General features: G+C 43.2%; 1 long non-coding RNA gene across 1 annotated transcript in view; it reads right to left on the bottom strand.

Annotated features, from left to right (window-relative positions):
• Nucleotides 1-3,157: 3,157 nt before the first annotated feature.
• The window catches only part of LOC123457748, a 28,098-nt gene continuing 19,984 nt past the window's right edge, over nucleotides 3,158-11,271 (bottom strand). Inside the window, exons 2-3 of the long non-coding RNA XR_006635133.1 lie at nucleotides 3,763-3,910; nucleotides 3,158-3,228 (exon numbers count right to left, since the gene is read on the bottom strand). This is a non-coding gene — a long non-coding RNA (uncharacterized LOC123457748). The remainder of the gene's footprint in view (nucleotides 3,229-3,762; nucleotides 3,911-11,271) is intronic.

Genomic DNA, 11,271 nt, shown 5'->3' with positions numbered 1-11,271 from the left:
GTGTATGTGCAGGCTCAAGGGCAAGCTGAGCTGGAAGGTGGGGGCAACCCAAAGACCAAGGAAAGTGACTTACTACCACAGAAGGGCCTGCAGAAGAAAATGGACAGGGTGTGATTTTTTATTTTTTTTTATCCTGGAGAAGCCATTTCATTGGGTTGAAGGTCACATAATGTTTTAAGTGAAAAAATTAATAAACAAATATAGATGCACCTTGGTTTGTGATGGGGCTGGGACTATATCCCAATAAAGCATGGTATGATGAAGATTCTAAGAATGATTTAGTATGCAACCTTAGGATTCCATTGCTCAGCCTAGCCTATCTTAAATGTGCTTACAGCACTTTCATTTGCCTCAAGGTGGGCAAAGGCCTCCGATGCAGAGTCTACTTTAAAAGGCAGTGTTTACTATACTTGACTATACAAAAGCAAAGCTTTTGATAACACAAGACACTTCAGGGCATGGGTCATTTCCTCTTGTGACTACACAGCTGATGAGGCTTCTTGATTTTGCCTGGCATCAGGAAAGAAGGCTGGATGCCATATGCTTGCCCTGGGAAAGATCAAAATTCATAGTGTAGTTTCTATTGAGTGTTTTCCTTTCACACCATCGTAAAGCCACAAATCCCAATTAGAACCATTCTAAGTCAAGGACTATCTACAAAGGAACTCTCTTTTCTTCTTGAGTGGTGAAATGAGAGTGGGAGTGTTGGTCTAGACATGAATAAAACCCTCTCTTCCTACATTTCCACAGAGCTTCTTTTGTCTATTTTCTTCTTTTCCCTCTTCTTTTCCTCCTCCTCTTCCTTTTTCTTTCCTCCTCCTTCTTTCCTTTTCCTTCTCCTCATTCTTATTCTTCCTCCTCCTCCTCTTCTTCTTTGTTTAGTTTTGAGAAGTAGGTCACACTCTAGTCCAGGCTGAGTTGGAATTCACAGCGACCCTCCTATCTCTGCCTCCTGAATGCTGAGATTAAAGGTTTTCTGGTGTCACTTCCCTAGGGAAGTGCTCCTCTGACCATCACTCTCCATGTCCTCTCTGGCCTTCTATCAGATTTTGTGGCCCTTACAGTATCAGAGATTGATCGCATGGTGTATCTGTTCACCTCATACCTCCTCACCCCCTCTGGAATGTCACTCTTGAGGTCATGGACTTCAGTTACTTTGTTTTTGCTGTGCAGTCTCAGGCACATGATAGGTGATCAAACAATATTTGTTGAATGAACTTGGAATAAATGCTATTGGGCTTTGCTGCAATTTTCTAGGTATAAAAGATTTAAGAAGGCCCCAGTGTCTCTGGGCTCCTGTTCCCAAGCACATTCGTGTCCTTTCTAATCTTTCTGCCTTAATCACTTTAAATGTACTGACAAGCACAATTGACCAATTAATAGCGTTTCTGCTCTTGTTACATCATTTGTAATCCATGATGCTTCTTCCATTTGCCACAGCCTTTCAATTTTTCATGACTCAAAATGGGGAACATGCATAATGAATACAAATAGTAAATTGATTAAATGTAACGCATGTTCTACTGCTTGCTGAGTTTATGCCTGTTATTAATGACAGAAATCCAGCAAGCTCCCATGAAAACACCAATGACATACAACCTTGAACGCAAGATGTGGCAGCACTCGGGCCCTAAATTTTCCTAATTACTGAGCAACAGCCGACATTAATTCCCAGACGACAACCTCTGTAAATAAGAACATTGGCGTGGCTTCTTTGTCTAAGTTCCTTTGAAGGAGCACAAAACCCATCATGCAACCCATGGACTATTTGTGTGTGTTTCAAAAAAAAATAAAAAGATACACTTGAGAAATTGCCTTATGAGCAAAGCATAAAGGATGCCACTTGTGATGAATCAAGTTTATTGTCTACTATGGGGACCGCATGCTTTTTAGAATGCGAACCTACTTGAATACAGGTTCCACGTAGGCTCTGCTGGCACACTGCGCACTGGAGCATTGTGAAGGTGATAATGTAAAATCAGAAAGGAGAGAAGGGGAAGAGAGCTGCCTCACTGGATATGCACTGTGTGTCTCAGACTGTGGAGGGACAGGCTGGTATGCAGGAAGGGGCTGAAAGCACTAACCTTATTTCCCCATCAGTGGGAAATGTGTGAAGCAGGTATTTTTTTAAACTGGTATGAGGTTGGCTTACCCAGGCCGGTCTGAGAAACAACCAAGCTGGTACCTTCTAGAACTTAGCAGAAGAGGTAGCCAGGTGTGACGGCTCATACTTTCAATGCCAGCACTTAAGAGGCTGAGGCAGGCAGGCAGATTGCTGTGAGTTTGAGGCACCAGGCCAGCCTGCGCTACAGAGTGATACCTTGTCTCAAACAACAACTACGGGGAAGATGGCTCAATGGATAAAGTGCTTGATATATATAACACTGAGTACCTGAGTTCAGATCCCCAGACCCCGCATAAAAGCTGGCTTCTGTAATCCCAGCATAGCTATGGTGAAAAGATAAGTGGACAGTAGAACTTTTAGAAGCTTGTGAACAGAGGGTTGAATGATGAGACACCTTACCTCAGAAGATAAGGAAGGCAAGGACCAACCCAAAAGTTGCCCCTTAATATGCGCAGGTTTGCCATGGCATGTGCACATCTGCATTCACACAGGGTAACATGGACACGCACCAAATAAGTAAACAGGGGGAAAAAACAATGAATCAACCAAAGAAACAAACAAACAAACCCCCAGGAGAGATGAATGAAGTGGGTAGGAGCAGCTGCGTGGTCTCATGCTTTCTCAGAGGCCGCATATTCAGTGTTCTGAGCGCAGTGACTACCCTCTCCCTCCCCACCTACAAACTGTACTAAAGAAGGAAGATTGAGGGAGGGAATGGATGGCTGTGGTTCTGGCCCACTTCTTCAAAGGACCTTGACAGGTGATATTCGTGACATATGGGGCTCTGAGTGAGTAGCATTCTCAACCCGGAAGTTTGGCAAAATGCATCCTGCAAATTTAAGGGTCCACAATGGCTTTAGGAATCCAGACTTATGGATTACCTTCTGAGTTGGGAAGTGTGAAGGCGATCTTGGGGTGAGCCCCAGAAGAGATGTAAAATATGTCTGCAAATGGTCTCAGAATGCCTTGGCCATGAGATAAGGGTGGTGGTGATTCATACTTACCTACCCAGCAGTGGTTGCTTACGTCCACCTCCAGGCATGCTACTTACTGGGGACTTCCGGTCTTCCGTGCTATGGACAAAGTGGGTTCCAGAAGCCTGCCTGCCAAAGATACAGGGAATATGAGTAAGACCCCCACAGTGATGGCTACAGAACTCATCCAAGGGTTAAGATTCCCTCTGCACATAGGAAGTCCACTCCCACCCCCCGCCGCTGACTGCTCCACTGTTCCTCGTGGCCAGGTTTCTGATCCATGCACGTGGCATGGTAAACACACCCCTGAATGTGGTTTGAAAGGGAGACAAAACTATCAGATTCTCCTTGCTAAATTTTCCACTCTTTGGAGACAGCAAGACAGATTTCTTGTGAAAATGTAGGAAATACACATACCCACCACCCCCACTGTCATATGTCTATGTGAGAAAATAAAGAATTCACAACTAGTTCTAAAAAAACAAAAAAGAGCCAAATTAGAAGAGAATAACATTCAGACCACAGCACAAGAGAATGTGACACACTCCCAGACAGGAAGAAGGAAATGTGGATTTCATTTATTATAATTAAAAAAAAAAAAACACCAAAAGCTCTTGGTAACTTTAAGCATTTTACCAGATGAAGCCTGGGGTGAATACCTACCTGTGCTGGAACACCTGGAAGGTCAGGTGGCATCCAGTTGTCAGCCAGGGCCTCACTCTGTTCTAGAATTTATCTTTTAAAGCCAAAAACTTCCTTAGCCTCCCCACTTCTTTTGATATCTTAGCTGTGAAAATTCTTTTCTCAATGCCTAAAATATAAAAGTCACACAAATTAGCATTTATTTAGTGCTACCTGAGGATTGTTGTGCCTGTGCTGTTCTTAGCAGCAAAGCCATGGTTGGTTCCTGGTTCTCCCATGTGTAGCAAGGAGGTTAGCTAACTAGCCTGACATAGCTTGGCAGGTAGAACTGGGATATGAACCCAGGCCATCTGGCTCCAGTCCACATATTTTTATATCTCTACATCATCTTTCTTCCATGTGCCCTAATTCCCTCCCTTGATAATCAAATATTTTTAAAAACAGAAATATTGTCTGAATTGGTCGTACATTTTACATCATGGTATGTGCAGTACCTTCTTCATATTGACAACACCTAAAATAAGAATCCATTCAAGCATCAAAGAGACCCCAGCTTCCTAAGGCATGCCCAGGTCCCAACGCTATGTGACTTTCATCTCACATCCATCCTGAAGACATCTAGCCCTCTAATCTAGGGGAGCTCCCTGTAGGATCCAGAAAGTTGATTTTGCTACCCGGTCTTGGCCACCAGCTGAGCCTTTTCAACCACTAGACTCCATACTGAGTGACGATGGTGCAACATGCAAATGGTCCGCAACCTGATTAGCTCTTACTGACATTTACTAAATATAAGAGGGATGTGTGGGGGCTGGAGAGATGGCTTAGCGGTTAAGCGCTTGCCTGTGAAGCCTGAGGACCCCGGTTCGAGGCTCGGTTCCCCAGGTCCCACGTTAGCCAGATGCACAAGGGGGCGCACACGTCTGGAGTTCATTTGCAGAGGCTGGAAGCCCTGGCGCGCCCATTCTCTCTCTCTCCCTCTATCTGTCTTTCTCTCTGTGTCTGTCGCTCTCAAATAAATACATAAATAAAAATACTTTAAAAAAAAGAGGGATGTGTGGGATTGTAGATGGAAGCATTGCTTAGAAAGCACTCTGGCAACTGTAGATTCACATTTATTATAGTGTGATCCTGAGCCTACAGAAAAAAAAATGGACTCTGTTTTTCTCTGTGCAGGCTTATCAACACAGACCCTGAGAGGCCTCTCTTTCTCCTAACTGTCCCCTCAGGAGGGATGAAAGGAAGCGCCCAGGCCTGACAGCACTAAAAGCTTAGGGACTGCTTTTCCATGGTGCTTCTGTTACAGTCTAAGTGTGGATGCAGCACCGCACATGTGCACATAAATGCTATTTGCTAAATTAGAAAGAAACATGCAGGCTGGAGATATGGCTTAGGGGTTGAGGCCCTTGTCTGTGAAGCTTAAGGACCCAGATTCAATTCCCCAGAGCTCACATAAGCCAGTTGCACATGGTGATGCATGCATCTGGAGTTTGTTTGCAGTGACTGGAAGCCCTGGCACACCCATTTTCTTATTCTCTCAGAAGGAAAGAAAGAAAAAAAAAAAAGAAAGAAAGAAAAAAGGAAGGAAAGAAGGAAGGAAGGGAGGGAAGGAAGGGTTTCCTGCTTCTAATACTTAGAGACTTATAAGAGATAATGCCTTTTCTTTTTTATAAGCAAGGCCAACTACTACACAGTTAAAAGGCCTTCTTATTTTGCCAAATACTTAGAGAACTGATGTGGAGAAAGAGCTTGGCAGGGGCCGCGGGGTTGGACTGGATTACAAGGTCAAAGGTGCACCTCGAGAGCTCCTTAGGTATGTATCACACCTGCGCATGTGGCGGTGTGCGTGTGCCCATGATGAGTCTGAGACCATAGCTTGCTCTCAGGAAAGCATTCAAGAGCCACATCACTTTGCCTTGGCTTGTTTCCCCCACATGTTTGAGTTCAGTAATAGTGGCAGCCTGGGAAATGTCAGGCCCCAATCAGTCAGGTGGATTCATTTTGAAACTGTGACCGGTCACAATGTGCCTTGATTTAATCTCTACTTTATTCAACTCTCCTAATAAATACTTTCTGTTATGCAGGCCGCTGTGTGATAAAGTGTAGCCCACACAACTGAAGCTATGTCTTCAGACACCCAGGGAGCCACTGCTACCCCTACTGGCAGAGCAGTGACTGCCCTCAGTGAGGGGGAGGCCAGCACAGTGTGTGTCTGCGATGCCCTTTTGGTGGCTGCCATGTGTCCTGACGTGGTCCAGGCCTGTGTGCACTGACAATAAATCAAATGAGGAAATCTGGATTTTAGACTCATCAGTTCTCCCTGTGAGTCTACCTTGCTTCACATGTGCTGTTAGAAACAAATATAAGGATAGGATGTGACATCATGCACAGAAGTTCCCCAAAGAGCATTCTCTAGCCTAAGATGACTAAATTAAAAAAAAAAAAAGGCAAAAAATTTCAAAATCCCATTTGCCAACTTTCATCTTTAAAAAATTACCATGAATAAAACCTTTTCAGGAACCTATTTAAAAAATTATAAAATATTTTATTTATTTGAGAGAGAAAGAGGGAGTATGACAGAGAGACAGAGAGAGAGAGAGAGAGAGAGAGAGAGAGAGAGAGAGAGAGAGAGAATGGGTGCTCCAGGGCCTCCAGCCACTGCAAACGAACTCCAGACACGTGTACCCCTTGTGCATCTGGATTACATGGGTCCTGGGGAATTGAGCCACAAACTGGGGTCCTTAGGCTTCACAGGCAAGTGTCTTAACTTCTAAGCCATGTCTCCATCCCTAAAAAAATTTAAATCAATGAAATTCATTTTGGTTCTTTTCTTAACATTTTGTTGACAATCTCCTTACATATAGTCAATACACCATGATCATAATCTTCTCTCAGCACCCACCCTTTCCAAAGTATATTTTCATTTGATGTCAAATAAACATATAAAATGGTTCTAGCATCATCACTCAGTGAGAAAATTCAAATTAAAACCAAAATGAGGGGCTGGGAAGATTGCTCAGTGGTTAAGGTACTTGCCTGCAAAGCCTAACAACCCAGGTTTCATTCCCCATAAAGCCAGATGCATGAAGCATTGTATGCATCTGGTGTTCATTTGCAGCTACTGGAGGCCCTAACATGCCCTTCCTATCTGTCTCTTTTCTCTGTTTGCAAAAAAATAAATTTAAAAAAGATATTAATTAGACACTTGCCAGAATGGACTTTGAAATCCTGATGAAGGTGTAGGAAAACAATCACGGGCTGGAGAGATGGCTTGGTGGTTAAGGTGCTTGCCTACAAAGCCACAGAACCAAACTTCAATTCCCTAGGACCCACATAATCCAGGTACACAAGATGGTGCATGTGTCTAGAGGCCCTGTTGTGCCCATTTTCTCTCTCTCTCTTTCCCTTTCTCTCCCTAATTATTTTTTAAATAAAATCTTAAGAAAGAAAAAGAAACAAAGAAATCAATTGTGTGAGGAAGAAAAGCGATATAGTCAGTTTCAGCAGAGTGCAGAGAAAGAATGTAAGAGTAGGGAGGGGGAGGAGTGCTGGGGAATGTTGTATTCTGGACATGGCATGGCTATTGTTCATAGCAGCTGTGGTTTCCTGCACGAGACCGAGCCCAACAATACCTCACCACGGATGGGGGAAAGTGCCTCTGAGGCTCCACTCCCCCTGAAGAAGCAGTTAATGGCTGGGGCACAGGGTGGTTGTGCTCTTCAGTGGCTTAGCCTCTTAGTAATCCAAACTATAACATGTTAGGATGACAGTGACTCTGACAGATGAAGCTAAACTGAAAATCCTGCAAGCAGGATTAACAACAACAACAACAACAGACCAACAAATGGAAAAAGTGGAGCGGGAATGGCAAATCAAGGTCTGTCTTTAATAGCTTGAGAAACTTCTATAACCTCAGATATTTGTGAAATTGGCATACTATAGAAAATAAGGATGTTCAGTGAGAAAAGAAATTCAAGAAGGTTGGAGCATATACAAATGGTGCACAGGATCCCAGGCAGTGGCTACACTATCTCAGAGGATCTTGACTATGTCAGAAACTTCTAGCACCCACTTGGCAGTGGGGTGGGGGCAGCTCAGAGGCAGAATTTAAAGCTGAAGGGAGGAATGCTGGAGGTTTTCACTAAAAGAGATCATAGTACCAAGGGCAGAAACTTGTGAGCCTTGACCCCATGAGAGGGGCATCATTGTTATACAGAAAAGGAGATTAGAAAGGATCTTTTCACCTTACTACTCAACTGCTTTTCAAAATCACAGTGTACTAACATGGGACATATGCTGAGAAAACAGTGGGATTTTTAACTTCTTGGAAAAGGCAGACTGGATAAAAAATGCTGAAAGATGGGATAAAACTTTATATTTCATTCTATTCCATTTTATTTTCTGTTTGAACCAATGTTTATATAATACTTGACATGTGCTAAGTATCATTTATTCTACAGGATTTCATAAATCCAGTTTAGTCATCTTAACAACTTTAAAAGATACCATTATGATGCCACTTTACAGTTGCAAAAGCTGAGTCCTGGAGAGGCTGCATAACCTATCCTAGGCCACACAATAGCAGGAGCTGGGCTGCATGCTGGCAATCAGGTTCCATAGTGTCTGAAGCCATTGTATTTTGCTGCCTTTATAAGCAAAGAAATATGAAATGTTTAGGTATTTCTCAGCTTCTGACCTTTGGTAGCTTAAGTGAATATATGATACAACTCTATGTGCTTTAGAACAGAAAAAAATAGTAAAGAAATGCAACCTTAAAATCCATCAATTGCCTTTATCATTATCCACGAGACCTTAAGGGTCCTGTAGAGAATTAAACTGATATTGAGCAAAAATGAAACTAGAGGCTAGATGGATGGGAAAGATACATTTCTCTGTTATTCCACTATAATTTTCACATTGAGATCAGATTAGAAAACAACTAGGACAAATGGCCAAGAATAAAATTCCCCTACGTGTTACACAGACTTGTTCTCGCAGAGCAAGGTGCGACTGCATTCTTGAGAAGTGTTTCCTGCCACACACGTAGGCGGGGGCAAGTGCTAATATGAACAGCTCCCCAGAAGCTGCAGCCTGAAAGAGCGATGTCCTGAAGGGCACACTGCATTTCCCTGCAAAGATTCTCATGAAATCACCTTTCTAGCAGTTTCCATTTCTTACAGCGGTAACTTTACCAGTAAAGCAGTGCCACGCACTCACCCGGGCATTCAGCACACTTTTACTGAGCTCCAGTTCAGCACGACAGTATTCCAAAAATGAATGAGACACCATTTCTATTCCTTGAAAAAGTCCACTTAGAGGATGTTGAGTTTGGAGAAGTAATGACAAAGCCACGAGCTCAGCATTAATAGAGACTCTATCAGCAGCAGGCTTTTAAAAAACGGGCAGTGTGCTCGGGCCCAGTTTGCTGAAAGGAAAACTCAGACTCCAGGAAAATGAGAGCATGTGCCAAGTTTCTACTTCTAGCCACAATGGAAGAAAGGTATTTTTTTTCTACCTAAAACAGTGAGAAGTGGTCACAATACATGAAGCAACTGCATCCAATGCTCTAGACATCAATTAACAAAAAGCAATGAGCCTTGAGAGGAGGGAAGGGAGCCCATGAGCTGAGCCCTCTGTACACTGAGCTGGGTGCCTGGGCAGAAGCCTAGCTTTCAACACAGAGGGGCCAAAGCCAGGTTCAGCCCAGTGGGCTCTGGGGTTAAGCAGGCAAAGCTGAGGATCTGAGGTGACCCAGATTGAGAGGTTTACAGAGAACACTGGAGAAGAGACCCGAGTGGGTGAATGTCACTTGAAAACTCAAGGTGGTCCCTCTTGAGCATTCAGCTGAGGACGTGAACATGCATGTGTGTGAGGAAACTCCCAAGGTCAGCTGGAAAACATGCAAAGGATGGGGCAGGGGCTTTCCCCATGAATCAGATTGGAAAATTTGTGGAGAATAATTGTTAAATACCCCAAGCCAAGCATCACTTCTGCACCCCTTTACAAATCTTCAAAGCAAGCACAAAGGAAAACAGTTTCTAACTGACTAAAACATATGTGTGAGCAAAGTAAGAGAGATTTATAAAAAATTATACAAGAATACCTATAGCTGATAAGGTAAATTTGACACTTTCTGGTACATGCTCAAAAATTATTTAATATACAAGAATCAGGAAGGGAGAAAGAATGGCTCACAAGAAAAAAGAATCAATCAAAACTGGACTCCAAATATCTCAGAATTAGCATTTAAGAAATTATAACTGCATTCTACATGTTCAAAATGTAAAGCAGACACATCAAGATAATTTCAAAAGACCAAAAGTGGGGCTGCAGAGATGGCTTAGAGGGTAAGGTGGCCCATGCATCTGGAGTTTGTTTGCAGTGGCTAGAGGCCCTGGAATGCCCATCTCTCTCTCTCTCTCTCTCTCTCTCTGTGTATGTGTGTGTGTGTGTGTGTGTGTGTGTGTGGTGTATGTGTGTGCGTATATGTATACCTAAGATAACAATTACACTGGAACATCAGTATGTTAGAGATCACAGAAGAAAAGATTATTGAACTTGAATACATGCTTATAGAAAGCATTAAAAATGAAAGACAAGGAGAAAGAGAATTTTATCAGATGAGCAGAGCATTATGAACTGTGGAATTAACTTCAAGAGGCCTGAAGATGGGGCAAGAGGAGCCCCTGACCCAGAGAAGCAGCAGAGCCAGAAAAACTGGCTTAAAATAATGCCTTAAAGGTTTTTGGTCATGCAAAAACTATTTAAAAATTTCATGAGGAACTGAAAACATGGTTCACCAGTTAAGGCACTTGCCTGCACAGCTGGATGACCCGGGTTTGACTCCTCAGTACCCACGTATAGCCAGGTGCACAAAGTAGCCCAAGCCCATTTTCTCTCTCACTCTCTCGATTGCTCTCTGTCTCTCTTCTCTTTGTCTCTCTCTGCTTCAAATAAACAAATAAAGATATTTAATAAAGCCCAACAAATATGAACAGAGCTACAGCAAGTTATGGCATAATCAACTGTTGGGAACAAATACACTTGCCCAAGCCCAAAGAATGGACCTGGAGACCCAGAGTCCGGCAGAAGCCAGGTACCCAGCTGGTGAGCAGCCATACAATACAGTTACAAGCTATTTATTCCTAGAGCTCAAGTCCCTCCCCCAGTTCCTCCTTGGCTAAGTACTATTGGGGTTACCCCTTTTCCTTGATGTTGCCTAAGTAACAAGATTTTTTTTTTTTCTAGTTTATTGCTCCTGACCCCATATCTTGTTTGCTTAGGGATTTTCTACGTGTGTGCACATTGTCACCTCCACAGGCTGGGCCATACAGTAAGCTTAGCTGTTAATAATTTTCTACTCTAAGCTTCTGGTTTGGGTGGGGATAGCTAGAAGCGAGACAGTTTAGAGGTGGCAGGTCCCTGAAAATAGAACCCAGGAGTGCCCTTGAACCTGTATGGGAGAATTTTTTTTTCTCTTTATCTCTTTTCCCCTAAGACCTCACCAGGGGAGGATATGAATAGGTACCACTG

Source organism: Jaculus jaculus, chromosome 1 (assembly GCF_020740685.1).
Source record: "Jaculus jaculus isolate mJacJac1 chromosome 1, mJacJac1.mat.Y.cur, whole genome shotgun sequence".
In the NCBI taxonomy this organism is placed as follows: Eukaryota; Metazoa; Chordata; class Mammalia; order Rodentia; family Dipodidae; genus Jaculus; species Jaculus jaculus.
This window is presented reverse-complemented; position numbering and strand designations above follow the sequence as displayed.